This window comes from Antechinus flavipes, chromosome 4 (genome assembly GCF_016432865.1).
Source record: "Antechinus flavipes isolate AdamAnt ecotype Samford, QLD, Australia chromosome 4, AdamAnt_v2, whole genome shotgun sequence".
In the NCBI taxonomy this organism is placed as follows: Eukaryota; Metazoa; Chordata; class Mammalia; order Dasyuromorphia; family Dasyuridae; genus Antechinus; species Antechinus flavipes.
Genome location: NC_067401.1, coordinates 481,970,835 through 481,984,969, shown reverse-complemented (window position 1 = coordinate 481,984,969; position 14,135 = coordinate 481,970,835). Strand labels below are relative to the sequence as shown.

Genomic DNA, 14,135 nt, shown 5'->3' with positions numbered 1-14,135 from the left:
CATGCCTGGGTAATTTTTTACAACATTATCCCTTGCACTCACTTCTGTTCTGACTTTTCCCCTCCCTCTCTCCACCTCCTCCCCCAGATGGCAAGCATTCCCTTCATTTCTCAAAGCCATCCTCTTTTCTTCCTTGGGTTCCCACCTAATCATGGCACCTTCCTCATTGCCCAGCATTGCCTAATTTGACTGTCCTATAACTGGCCTGATGGGCCAAGCTTTGTTGTTAAAAATACACAGTATTCTTTCCTTTTCTCTTCTTTCCATGTACAAGATGGCAGTCATGCGCTATAGTTTTCCTGGTTTTACTTACCTCATTTTGAAATAGTTTATATAAGACTTATAATGTATCAATCAGTGGGCATCCATTTGTTTTCAGCCTTTGTTATTATAAAGAATATTGCTATAAATATTTTGGCTTATCCTGGATCTTTCTTTGACCTTTTCTATATGTCTTGTTCTTTTGGTCCGAGGATATGAGTATTTTTGTTCTAGCCTAATTCCAAATTGCTTTTTAGAGTTGTTGGACCAATTCCCAGTTCCGCCAATGGTGTATTAGTGTGTCCCAATTTTTTAAAAGTGAAGAAAATAGAGTATGAAAAATGTAGGCCGGGAGTTGGAAAATTACTGCTGAGGGCCAAATCCATCCCACCACATGCTTTTGTAGGGCCTGTGAGCTAAAAATGATTTTTACATTTTGAAATAAAGTTTTATATTAAAAAATGCAAAAACTTTTCTCTGTGAGCAGTAGTAAAAAGGAGAGGCTGAAGTTGGCTGACCCTTGTTTCAGATCAGAAGTGTTGCCCAGCCCCAGGCCCCATGTTGCTCCTACATTCTTGATTGCAGCGCCAGCCAGATGAAAATGTAATAGGGAAATATTTAACAAAATAAGTGAAAAATATAGTAAGACAATTTACATTGCAAGTTAAAATGCAGTTACAGAGATCCTTTTTATATGGAACAGTGGCTCAGTTCCTATTTGAATTTTGAATGCATTGGTGTAGGCTTCTGACTTTGATGTGGATACCTGCAAAATTCCCAACTCAAATTTATAACTAATGAAACTGAACATCTAGAAAAAGAAGTGAAAGAAAGTTGAAGACTTGGGAGTTAGATGACAAAAATACTGAGATGATTCATCAACAAACTAGTGGGGCAAGAAGAGGGGGAGAGATAGTGGACTAACTAGCCAGAAATGAGAGGTTTACCCTATTCAAGCAGGCTGCTTAACATACTGGTCTTTTCAGAACATCTTGCGCATATAAATTATAATAACCAGGAAGAAGTAATGTTATATGGTAAATAGATATACTGTTTCTAATTCTGTTTTTATTGAATTACTTTTCATCTTTCCTTCTTTGTATTCCTCATTTGTCACTTTAATGGTAGAACAGTATAGCATTGTGTTGGTCTGTTCCAAATTTTTCTGCAAAACATTCACTCTCTAGAGATGAGGTTTTTGTTGTTATTGCCTCAGCTTTACAAATAAAGCAGCTATACATATATTTGGCATCCATACCTTTTTATTACCACCTTAGGGTAAAGTTCTTTAGCAGAGTTATTCCTGGTAAGAATGATGATCAGTTTTGTGTCTCTTCTTGCACATTCTCAGCTTGTTTTTCAAATATATTGCAGTAATTTACAATTCTATTAAAAGTGGCAGAATGCTTTCTTAGGTTCATCATTGCTGAATTTTGTACATTTCAATTTTGGGGGATAATTTACATGTAATGGAGAACTTCAATTGTTTTTCTAATTATTATGGTTTCAAAATTAAAATGACAATGTTTATTGGTCTCTTTTATATATCTTGAAACCCCTCTTTTTTATGTTATCTTCTCTAGGGAGAAAGTGAGATTCTTGGTGGCAGAGAGTGAATTTTTGCATTTGTGTCAACAATACTTAGCCCAATGTATGACACACAGTAAGTGCTTACTAAGTGCTTGTTGACTTGAGAGGGGGGGTGGAAAAAGGCTTTGAGTTTAGGAGATTTTAGTTCGAAATCTGGGCCTACTGCTCCTTCATATTTCTATATCTTCATTTATCTCTCTGCCCCATCTATAAAATGGGGAATTACACAAGATGGCCTTGACCATTCTTTCCCTAAATTCTATATTCTGTGAACACCATCATTTAAAAAAAAAAAAAGGACAACAAAATTGGGAGTAGGAGAGAAAGAGCAATACCTCTCTGGTGTTTTCTAGCTGGACTTCAACATTCCAACAATTGGACAAACATTAAGAGCCTATTTTATGCTAGGCTTTAAATTGGGATACAAAAATAGCTCTGTGACTGTCCTCAAGGAGCTTACAATCTCATTCACAGACTTTGACAGAATTGGAAGCACACCTGTATAAATACATAATTTTGCCAGAAGAGGGCACTCTTTCCTAATGAATTTTTTACATCAGCTTTTTATGTTGCTATCCATTCTTCCAGGTGGCAGCTGAGCAGATAGAGGTAGGTGGCAAATAACAGAATTGCAAACAAATAAACAACCCAACTTATGCTCCATGATATGTCTTGGGCAAATCACTCAGTAATCACATTAAGTATAAATGTGTTTTACTTTTTTTTTTTACACTAATACATTTTATATTCTATAAGTCATTTCCCAGTATACTAGCCCTGCAATGAATGAAACCCTCCTTTGTAACCAAAAAACATAAATTTCAGGCAAGAAAAACTCAGTTCTCCTTAAGGGTGAGGCAAGGAAAGAAAGAATCTACAGTAGTTTAGTTATTTTCAGTCATGTCTGACTCTTTGTGACCCCATTTGGGATTTTCTTGGCCAAGATACAGGAGTGATTTGGCATTTCTTTCTCCAACTCATTTTAGCGATGAGGAAACTGAGGCAAATTAAGTTAAGTTACCTCAAGTAAGCAACTGATTTTGTCTGCAACGCTGCATATTTATGGCCCCTCAGTTTTTCACTAAGCAAACAGTTTTCTGATCTGTTTTCTTGGACTAAGATTGGTTACTTTAATGATTAGGAACCCAACTTCTTTTTGCCATTATTTTCACTTAGAAACATCAGGGTCAATGTGTTTTCCACACTCTGCTTTCTTCAGTGGTTCTTTTAAAAAATTGACGTTAATTCTTTAATACTTTATAATTCTTTTGAAATTGGTATTTAAAGTCAATGTCTGAGCAAGCTGTCAAACTCCCTTAAGTAGCTCGATTCTTAGTTCTAATTGTAAATTGCTGCCGTTTCATTCTATTCCGGGGTTCCTGTGCCTATCTGACTGTTGGTCAGTAGTTGTTACTGATGGTTATGAGGTGGGTAGGCCCTGTCTGAGTTAGTTGGGTGGCTAAGTGGTGAGAATGCCAGACCTGGAGTCAAGAAGACTGAATTCAAATGTGTCTGTGGACATTTATGTGACTCTGGGAAAATCACTTGACCTCTATATTTGTTTCCTCATCTCTAAAATGGTGATAATAATAGCATCTATTTCCTAGGGATGTTTTGTAGATCAGATGAGATAACATTTGTAAAAAACTTAGTACAGTGCCTGGCACATAGATGCTTAATAAATGCTTATTTCCTTTCTTCCTTTCTCCCTTTTCCACAGACTTCTCTCCTTAATAATGGCTGTAGGGGCTAGACTGCACATGATCTGGAGGGTGCTGCTGTTCCCAAGGTTCTTGGGCTAAGGGTCCTGGGCTGTCTTCATCAAAGTCTGAGGGTGAGATGAGGGAGATGCTGGTGCTGGTGGTTTGACTTGGCTGGGTCATACTTTTTTATTTATTAGGACATAATTTATTATGTCCATATATGGACATATATGTCCATAATTAGGACTAATTTATTAGGACATTAAATTTATATGTCACAACTTGTTCAGCTCTTGGCCCAGTAACAATTATTTGCTTTGGCTTTTGCAACCCTGAAAGTGCTGCTACAAATAACCTGGCATCTAAGGTTCTCTTCCTTCTCTTTGATAATTCCAAACTGTTTTTTGGAAGAGATGTACCAACTCACAGCTCCATTAGTAGCTTCCCTGTCTTCTCATATCTCCTTCAACATTGATTATTTCCATTTTTCATCATCTTTCCAGCTTGATAAGGGGGAGCTGAAGTTTCAGTTTTAATTTGCATCTCTTCAATTATTAATGATTTGGATTTTTCCTCTCACATATTTGTCATCTGCCATCTTTTCACTTGCCCCCAATATCTTGATTTTTAATACTCATTTCCCATAACAAAGTCCCTAAAGAAAGCCTTTTAATATCTGTCTTTTAATTAGAATGATTCAAATTAATATTAACATTTTAATTTCCCAAGACTAAAACTGCATTTTGAGGGCTCATGTTCCTTTCTGGGGCTGAGTAAGTACTGAAATTAAAATGATCCTGTTGGCAGAGACTGTGTCTGATGTCCTGGGGCATGGTATATATACACCTCCTGTGTGCAGAATATCATAGTAGACCCAGCAGGCAGACTAAGGGCAATACTCAGAGAGGGACATGTATCCTGGATAGCATGTATGTCAGAGCTGCTGACTACTTACCTCAGTACTAGACAATATTCTGAATATTAAAAAATCAAACCAAACCACAGTTTCTTTAAAAACAAACAGCTTTGTTTTAAAGCAGTATTTCCCCCCACCTCCACCCCCCGAGTTTTCATGCCTATCAATTATCAACAAACCAACATATTAGTAAATAGGTTGAATCTGTTTATGTCTGTTTGTATCTGCCTTCACAATATAACTAATGGGTGCTATCCCAACTAAGACCTGAGCAGAATGATCACCTAAATTCTGGCTCACTTCTATGTCTTCAATGTTAATTGCTATTTTCTTTGATAGAATCCTTAATGAGGACTAATAATCAATGTAACTATAAACTAAAGTATAAACACAGTTATAACCTACTAAAAATAAAGTCTTCCTTTTTAGCCTGAAGTGTTCTTGAAAACTATTTTAGCAAGAGGAAGGGCAGAAAAGGAAAAAAAAAATTAATATTGGCTACCTTTAACCTAGACTGAATTATGCTGCCAGGTGGTGTCCTTGAGTTAACACGGCTAACAGCTGATTGTGTTAGCCAGGCTGAAAACAGGAAAAAGTCAGATAAATGGTATGGCTTTAGGGGTATTGTCTGAATAGCATATTGATGAAATGAGAGATACTGAGGGTCGGAGCCAAGATGGCAGATAATAGACAGGTTTTTATGTGAGCTCTTCCTGGTGTCCCTTCAAATCAACACCAGGTCAAACCTCTGAACTGGTTTTGGAGTAATGGAACCCACAAATATTTGGAGTGTAACAAATTTCCAGTAGAAGATATTTTAGAAGAATTTCCACAAGGTCTGTTTCAATTAGGTGGGGAGTGGGGAGAGGGGCAGGACAGTGTAGTGATCCAAGGCAGTGTGGTGATCTGCTCACTGGGGAATACAGCAGTGTTGGCTACTTTTCTGGTTTAGAAGCCAGTGGACCAGATTAGCTGGGAGACCTCCAACACAAATAAAAAGGCAAATAGCCTCTGAATCCCAGAATAATGGACTTGGTCATGCCCACCCAGCACAGGAAGGAAGTCAGCAGAACCAGTCCAGGGCAGTGAAAAGCCGTTGTCACTCATAGAGGAAACTTGGGAAAATCTCCCCTTTACCCTAAGAGCAGAACTTAACTTTTAGAAAATGAGCAAAAAAAAAAAACCAAAAAAAGCTCTGATCATAGATAGCTCTTATGGAGAAAGAGGATAGACCTCAAACTCTGAGGACACCAAAGGCAAATCGTCTCCAGATGAAGCCCCAAAGGGTAATATGAATTGGTCTCCATTTCACAAAGCTCTTTGGAAGAATTCGAAAACGATCTTAAAAGAGAAAGAAAAATAGCAAAATGAGAATGTTGCTGGAGAGTTTGGAAAAGAAAACAGAAATTATCCTAACAAAGTAGATTTGAAAAAGAAACCAACTCATTGAAAAAAAAAATTGTGAAATGGAAAAAAAAATCCAATGAATAAAACAAATCATTAAAAAATTCAATTGGCCAAATGCAAAAGGAGATTAAAAAATTAGAATTGAACAAATGGAAGTGAATGCCTCAATGAGACATCAAGAATCAGTCAAACAGTCAAACAAAATCTAAAAATGAAAAAAATAGAAGAAAAGCTAAAATATTCCCTCATTGGAAAAAACAACTGACCTGAAAAATAGATTTAGGAAAGATAATCTAAGAATTATTGGACTTTCTGAAAACCATGATGAAAAAAAGAGCCTAGACATCATCTTTCAGGAAATCATCAAGGAAAATTGCCTTCATGTCCTAGAACCAGAGGGTAAAATATCCATTGAAAGAATTCACCAATCACTTCCTCAAAGAGACCCCAAAATGAAAACTCCAAGGGATATTATAGCTAAATTTCAGAATTATCAGATCAAGGAGGAAAATATTGCCAGAAAGAAACAATTCAAATATCCAGGAGTCACAATCAGGATCACCCAGGACTTAGTAGCTTCTACTTTAAATGATTGAAGGGCCTGGAATCTGCTATTCTGAAAGGCAAAGGAACTTGGATTGCAGCCAAGAATCAACTATCCAGCAAAATTAAGCATTATTTTTCAGGGAAAAAGATGGATATTCAATGAAACAGGTGAAGTTCATTTATTTCTGATGAAAAGACCAGAGCTGAACAGAAAATTTGATCTTCAAATACAGAACTTAAAAGAAACATAAAAAAGGTAAAAAGGAAAAAAAAAAGTTTCTTTTAAAAACTAAAAAATGTACATCCCTATATGGGAAGATATGTTTAACTCTTGAGAACGGTATCTCTATTATGGTTATACTTAGAGGGTATGGGTATAATTTGATTTTATTGTGATAATATAAAAAAGAAACTGTAGGTGGAAAGAGGATTGTACTAGGAGAAGAAGAAAATGGAAGTAAAATGAGGTAAATTAGATCTCATGAAGAGGCAAAAAAAAAAATCTATTACAATTGAGGGAAAAATTGTGTGAATGTTACTTTCATCAGATTTGGCTCAAAGAGAGATTATCAGACATATTTAGCTTCATAGAGAAACTTGTCTCATCCTATAGGGAAGTAGGAGAGAAAAGAGGAAGGGGGAAAGGAAAGGGAGAGGCAAATTAGGAGAACTCTGAGGTACCACTATACACATCTCAGATTGGCTAAAATGAGAGAGAAAGATAATAATGAATGTTGGAGGGGATGTGGGAAAACTGGGACACTAATATATTATTGGTGGAGTTCTGAACTGATCTAATCATTCTGGAGAGTAATTTGGAATTCTGCCCAGGGTTATCAAACTGTGCATACCATTGATCTGGCAGTGTTTTTTCTATTGGGCTTATAATCTCAAAGAGATCCTAAAGGAGAAAAAGAGACCAAAATGTGCAAAAATGTTTGTGGCAGCCCTTTTTGTAGTGCCTGGAAACTGGAAACTGAGTGGATGCCCAACACTTGGAGAATGGTATATAAGTGTTATGAAATATTATTTTTCTATAAGAAATCATCAGTAGGATGATTTCAGAAAGGTCTGGAGAGACTTACATGAGCTAATGCTAAGCGAAGTGAGTAGAACTAGAAGATCATTGTACACAGCAACAGCAAGATTATATGATTGATCAATTCTTGTGTTCATGGCTTTCGTCATCAATGAGATGATTCAGAACAATTCCAATAGACCTGTGATGGAGAGAATCATCTTCATCCAGAGAGAGAATGATGGAGATTGAATGTGGATCACAACATAGCATTCTCACTCTCTCTGTTATTTGCTTGCTTTTTGTTTTCTTTTTCATTTTTTCCTTTTTGATCTGATTTTTCTTGTGCAGCATGACAATTGTGGAAATATGTATAAAAGAATTGTGCATGTTTAACATATTGGATTAGTTGCCATCTAGGGAAGGGATGGGGGGAAGAGAGGGAAAAAAGATTTGGTACACAAGGTTTTGCAAGGGTGAATGCTGAAAATTATCTATGAATATGTTTTGAAAATAAAAAGCTTTAGTAATAAAAAAAAGAGAGACCTTGCAAATTGGGGACAAATTTGCAGAGTTTAAATGAATAATCAGAATAAAGCAAATGAGAGAAAATATTAGGGCTTTATGGGCTACAAAGTATATTCACATGCATTTTCTTGTCTGAGCCTCACAATAACTCTTTTGAAGTAGGAAACACAAGTATTATTAATCCATTTTCCAGATAAGAAAACTGAAGCTCAGAAAGGTTGACTTGTTAAAGGTCACAGAGCGAGGTAAGTGTCAGAGCTGTGACTGAAATAGAGGTTTTCAGATTTCAGACTCAACTCCCTCTCACATACAAACATATTTAAAAGGTCTGCCCAGGAGGAGTAGGGGACTGCCCTCTTTGATCCTTCTTTCATCTAAAAAAATCAGTCCCTGAGGCTGCTTTGATAAAATTTGCCTTTGGATGTTATTCCCATTACTCTCTTCGTACTACATTAAGACGACCGAGTCACCCCAGGATAATTTACCTGGACTTGTGTCTGCCATTTAACTAGAAGAGCAGTCAGAGACCATGAGATCTGCAACTTTCCCTGCAGATCCGGGATTGAGTTCACCCCAGAAAAGCCTGATCACGTCCCCACGATGGCGGCACATAGGCTCCTGGACCATGGGGAGCAAAACTGGGCCTGGCCCTTCACTTGTACTGCAGGTTATGTGGCATTCTGGGACTTTTTAGGGCATTGCTTTTCTAGTAGTTAAATTGAACCCAATGAACAATTATTAAATGCCTACTATGTGCCTTGTCCATGGCTGAGCTCTGGGAATACATAAGAAAACCAGTCCCTGCCCTGTAGGAGTTTACAATCTAAGGAGGGGAGACAATATGTAAAATGAAGCAAACCCCAGAACTTTCCTCTTGTGGGGATGGAGCCGCCCTGGGTCATGGTACTGTGAGGCTGAAGAACCCAGAGTTCCTTTGAGGAGGTGGGGCTCCCCGGAGAGGGAAGGAGAGTTGCTTGAGTGCAATTTGTCTAAATAATTAAAGCTTGTCCTATAACTATAGTCTCTGTTTTGTGGTCTAAGCGTTTGCATGGGAGATTAGGGTCCTTTATAATTTCTGTTGCAGCTAAATTCTGATGTTCCCAGAGAAAACACTAGATGGCAACACAATCTAAAAAAATGATAATCTATGTGGCTCCTAAAACATGTTGAAGACTGAACCAGGATTCATGTAATCTGGTATATCCCTTCTGGGTCACCTCCCCATTAGTTTTAATCTTAATTTTCTTTAAAGTTTTTTAAAAATTTATTATTGATACTATCAATCAAGAGATTTGAGGAAAATATGGGCATTTAGATGTCAAAATAGGATATAAAAATCAGTCTGCATTTCAAAAACCGACATAAAAGAGAGACTGGGGATCTATACTTAGTTGTCACGAAAGGAAAGAAGTCAATTTTTTTTTTCCTGAGACAATTGGGGTTAAATGACTTGCCCAGGGTCACACAGCCAGGAAGTGCTAAGTGTCTGAGGTTAAAATAGACCTCAGGGCTGGTGTTCTAAACACTGTGCCACCTAGCTGCCCCCAAACTAAGTTTTTTATTTTTAAGCTATTAAATATCTGGCTTTTGAGTGTTCTCTTCCTTACAAGCAAACCTAGCAATTCAGCTGATGTTAAAGATATATAAATGCACAATGCTGAAGAAACCCGTGCTAGCCAAAGAATAATTAGTGAGAAGCAAATATAAATTTCCATATAATGGAAGATGTGGCTGGAATATCTCAAGGCTTAAATATACATGAGGCTAAAGTTAATCACTGGAGCAAACACACCAGAATTTCCAGTAATTGAATCATAGCGGAATCTGTAATAAAAGCTGGAGGCTCTAGTGCCAATGGAGCTTTCATTAGAATGCTCATGATGAAGTCACAGAAGTTCACTTAAGGTACACACTTGTACCTCCTTCTGCATATCAACAATCCCGAGCAGAACCATCCTCGCTCGCAATGGAAATGGCCCAGAGAAATTAACTGAATCTGTCTTGCTTAGCTTTGGAGACTTCCCCGCAGAGAGAAAAAGACCCTTTCCATCTGATCTTTTTTTTTTTTTTTTTCAGACTCTAGGAGATGAACTATTTGCCACAGAATATAAAAATGCCAAAGGAGGGTTATGGTCCACTCAGGCAACAAGCTGCAAAACCCTGTCCTTGCAGAGTCTGAGGAAAATGTACGTGCAGACAAAATGATAAATAAGACTGTGGTGGAAAAGAAAAGGCTAAAATCTAGAAAAATGATCCCTCTGTCAAAGAAAAACTGCGGTAACTTTGCCTCCAATTTCAAAGAATTCAGTACATTTGTCCCTATATAGAGCCTTTTCTCAGAACTGGTTAGGAAGCTGAGTCCCTTAGTCCCCTGATCAAAATGAAGTTTTTTTGTTTTTCTTTGTTCCAATCCATTAAATCCTACCAGGAAGCAAAGCTATTCTAAATTCTACACGTCAGGAGTGTGGCTGGCATACTGAATGCCCAATCATACCCCTCCTTTCCCAGTTCTAAAAATCAATTATGTTCTTGGTTCATGAAGTGGGCTAGTTTCAATTTATTTTGTCTTAAGGATGTTTGTACAGAGCTGTTTGCATGTTGTCTCCCCTAGAGACTGTGAGCTCCTGGAGAAAGGAACTGCCTTTTGCCTTTCTTTGTTACGTAGTACTTAGCAGCGCTTGGCATACAGTAGGCACTTAATAAATGTTTACTTATTGACTGAAGATGTCTACAGGATGCTCAGTTTGAGATATCCAACAGACCCCTGGAGATTCTAATTTGGAGGCTAGGAGAGGCTAGGACATAAATAGTTCTGCTCAGCCACAGCACGGAGTAACTGAATCCAAAATATAATAATACAGAGGGAGAAGGGACAGCACAGAACTCAGAGGCAGCTGGTATGGAGAGCTGGCCTGAAGTCCGGAAGATCTGAGTTCAAATCTCATTCGAGACATTTAACTGTAATTCTGGACAAGTCACTTAACCTTGTGTGCCTCGGTTTCCTCAACTGTAAAATGGGGGAAATAATAGCACCGATTTCCTAAGGTAATTGTGAAGACCTGGGAAGGTGATATTTGTGAGGTGCTTAGCATAGTTCTTGGCACATAAAGGTGCTTATTCCTTGTCCCCTGATAGATGTGACCTGGATGGAGCCAGATGAAACTGGAGGGATCAGAGATGGAGGAGAAGCAGGAGACGAGAGAAGAGGGGAGCAAGTGTAAAATTACCTTAGACACAGTATATTAAAACCTGAACTCGTTATTTTCCCCTCGCCTGAAGCCCTCCTCTCTCCTTAATTTTGCTACTGTTCTTGAGGGTGCCATCATCTCAGCCAGCCAGGTTCAGAACTTGGGGGTCCTGACTCCTCACTCTAACGCCCTCCCCCCATATGCTATCTGTGGCCAAATCTGATGGATGCTACGCCCTTTTTCCTCTGACATGGCCACTTCATTCCTGGTGATGGTGCGGGGCCCCACCCTCGAAGGCCAGGATTGCTGCAATATCTTTCTGGTGGTCTCTCCCCACGTCGGTCCATCTTCCACTCAACAGTCAAACTGACCAGGACCAATCTACTGACATCTCTACTCAACAAACTCTGTGGCTCTATATTTTCTCCAGGATCAAATTCAGAATAGTCTATTTGACAGTCAGAGCCCTTTATAATTTGCCCTCCTCCTTCTAGTCTAATTACACCTGATTACCCAACATGTACTCCTTGATCTAGTGACACTGACCTCCTGGCTGTCCCACAAACAAGACTTCCAGCTCTTGGGTCACGCTCAACGACTGTTTCCCATGTCTGGAATTCTTCCCTTTCTCATCTTTGTTTCTTGGATTCCTTCAAACTGCAGGTAAAATCACACTTCTACAAGAAGTCTTTCCCAATCTCTCTCTCTCTCTCTCTTTTTTTGCTGAGGCAATTGGGGTTAAGTGACTTGCTCAAGGTCACATAGCCAGGAAGTCTTAAGTGTCTGAGGCCATATTTGAACTCAGGTCCTCCTGACCTCAGGGCTGGTGCTCTATTTACTCCCAATCCTTCTTAAGGCTACTTTAGCTTGTGCTGATTATTTCTAATTTGTCCTTTAGATATCTTGTTAGTTCACCATTTTTGGCATGTTGTCTCTCCCATCAAACTGTAAGCTCCTGGGAAATAGGGATCTTTTTGCCTTTCTTTGTCTCCCTAGAACTTAGTACAATGCCTGATACAGGGTCGACTTTTAATAAATTCGTATTTTCTTGGCTTTTATTTAAATACAATTGATTTCTTTTGTAATCTTGTATTGTATGTATTTAAAAACATTTTTCTGAAAAAGGATCTCTAGGCTTCACTAGCCTGCTAAAGGGGTTCAGGACACAAGGAAAAATAAGAACCTCTGATGTAGACCATTAATTAATAGAGAAGCAAAATGAATCTGAGAAGTTAATTGATTGAAAGGTAAAAGGGACATGGCTCTACAGGCTCATGATAATAATGAGGGCTTCAAGGGCATTTACAATTTTTCAAAATGTTTTATATACATTAAAATATGTAAATGTTTTACGGGAGTGGAGGGGTCCTATTGGATACAAATCCTGAATGATTTCCAATGTATCACACTGACTTGAGAGCTTGATCTGGATAGATCAATATATTTAATTGCTTGGTTTGCAAGTGACTATAAAGAAACATTCAGTTTTGCTCAGTAAGAGAGGTAGTGTGGTATAATGGAGAGGATCCTGGTCTGGATGTCGCCAGATTCGGGTTCTAGTGTTGGATCTGTTATAGAATGTAGACCCAATTTGGGTGTTCTCTGCCTCATCTGTAACATAAGGGAGGAGGCTGTACCTGATGATCTCATTTTCGTCATCTTTTTCACCAGCCTCAGCCCCACCACCATCATCATCGTCATCATCACCACCACCACCATCATCACCATTATCATCAGTGAATTTCTATAGAGCTTTAAAGTCTACAAAGTGATTTATCTATATTATCTTATTTGTTGAGATGGAACAATTACTTTGTCTCTGTCTCTTGTCTTTCTCCCCACATTTTATTATGTCACTTAAGAGGTTTGGAAGTAGGGGGACAAGGGCAAAGAGAGAAAAAGAAAGCAAAGAAAGGAGGAGAGAAAACAGGAAAGAAGGAGAAAAAAGAAAAGAAGGAAAGTGGGAGGGGGTATATGGAGAGCTGATGGAGGGTGAGCATGAAATTCAGGAAGAGAGTGGATGTGGGCATGGGAAGCACACTGTGGATGGTAAAAAGAGAGCCATTCCTCAGGTTGTAAGGGGACTCTTAATCCACTGGTGACTTTCTTGTCACAGATGCTGTTTGCTCAGCTTTCAGATTATTATTTCTAGTAATCACAACCTCTTGAAATACCTGAAATGCAGCCTCCCATTCCACAGCAGCCATTTTTGGGCTGCCTTGCCTATCTGCCTTGCCATGTCACCACTGCCCGGGTATTCCTTGCCCATTTCTATTTTACGCCTTTGGGACCTGAATCAAATGCTAAAAAAAAAGTCATGTCCGTCAACTTTCCTATGGGTCCCCATTATCGTATGATTTCCCAAACCAAAGCAACACCCCTGATCGAGACTCCCTGTGTGTGTCTTTCCCATTAGAACATATGATTCTGGAGAGAAGTAACTCTCCCACCTACATGTTTTATCTCCACATTCAGCACAATGCTTAGATCATCGTAAGCACTAACAATGTTTTTTCCATTTATTTGTTCAAATTACTTAATCCACTGTTCATAGCTCAGAACCCCGACTGGCTCCCTCACAGCTGCCTACCAGGGCCAATTTTTTCTGTCTGATTAAAACATGGCCAGAGCAATATCACAGAATAATAATTATATCACACATACATGTATACATATATACCCATGGATTTTGCATATATGATCTCATTAGAAATCAAAATTGTGTGAAATAGGTGCTTTCTCGTTATTCTCATATTATAGATGAGTAAAATGAAGACGGAAATGTGAAGCCATTCTAGGATCTTTGCCAAGAAAACCCCATGGACAAAGGTTCACGGGGTTACCCACAGTTGGACATGATTGAATAACCATAACAACACTGAAGGTTGGAGACCTAGGGTGAGTTGCCTCAGATAATACAGATTTTAGGGATCTGAGGCAGGATCTGAATCAAGTCTTTCCAAGTCCAGAGCTCAATG

At 38.5% G+C, this 14,135-nt stretch overlaps 1 protein-coding gene across 1 annotated transcript in view; it reads right to left on the bottom strand.

Annotated features, from left to right (window-relative positions):
* Positions 1–14,135, bottom strand: part of DIPK1A (divergent protein kinase domain 1A) — a 112,607-nt gene that overhangs the window by 10,053 nt on the left and 88,419 nt on the right. The window lies entirely within an intron of this gene.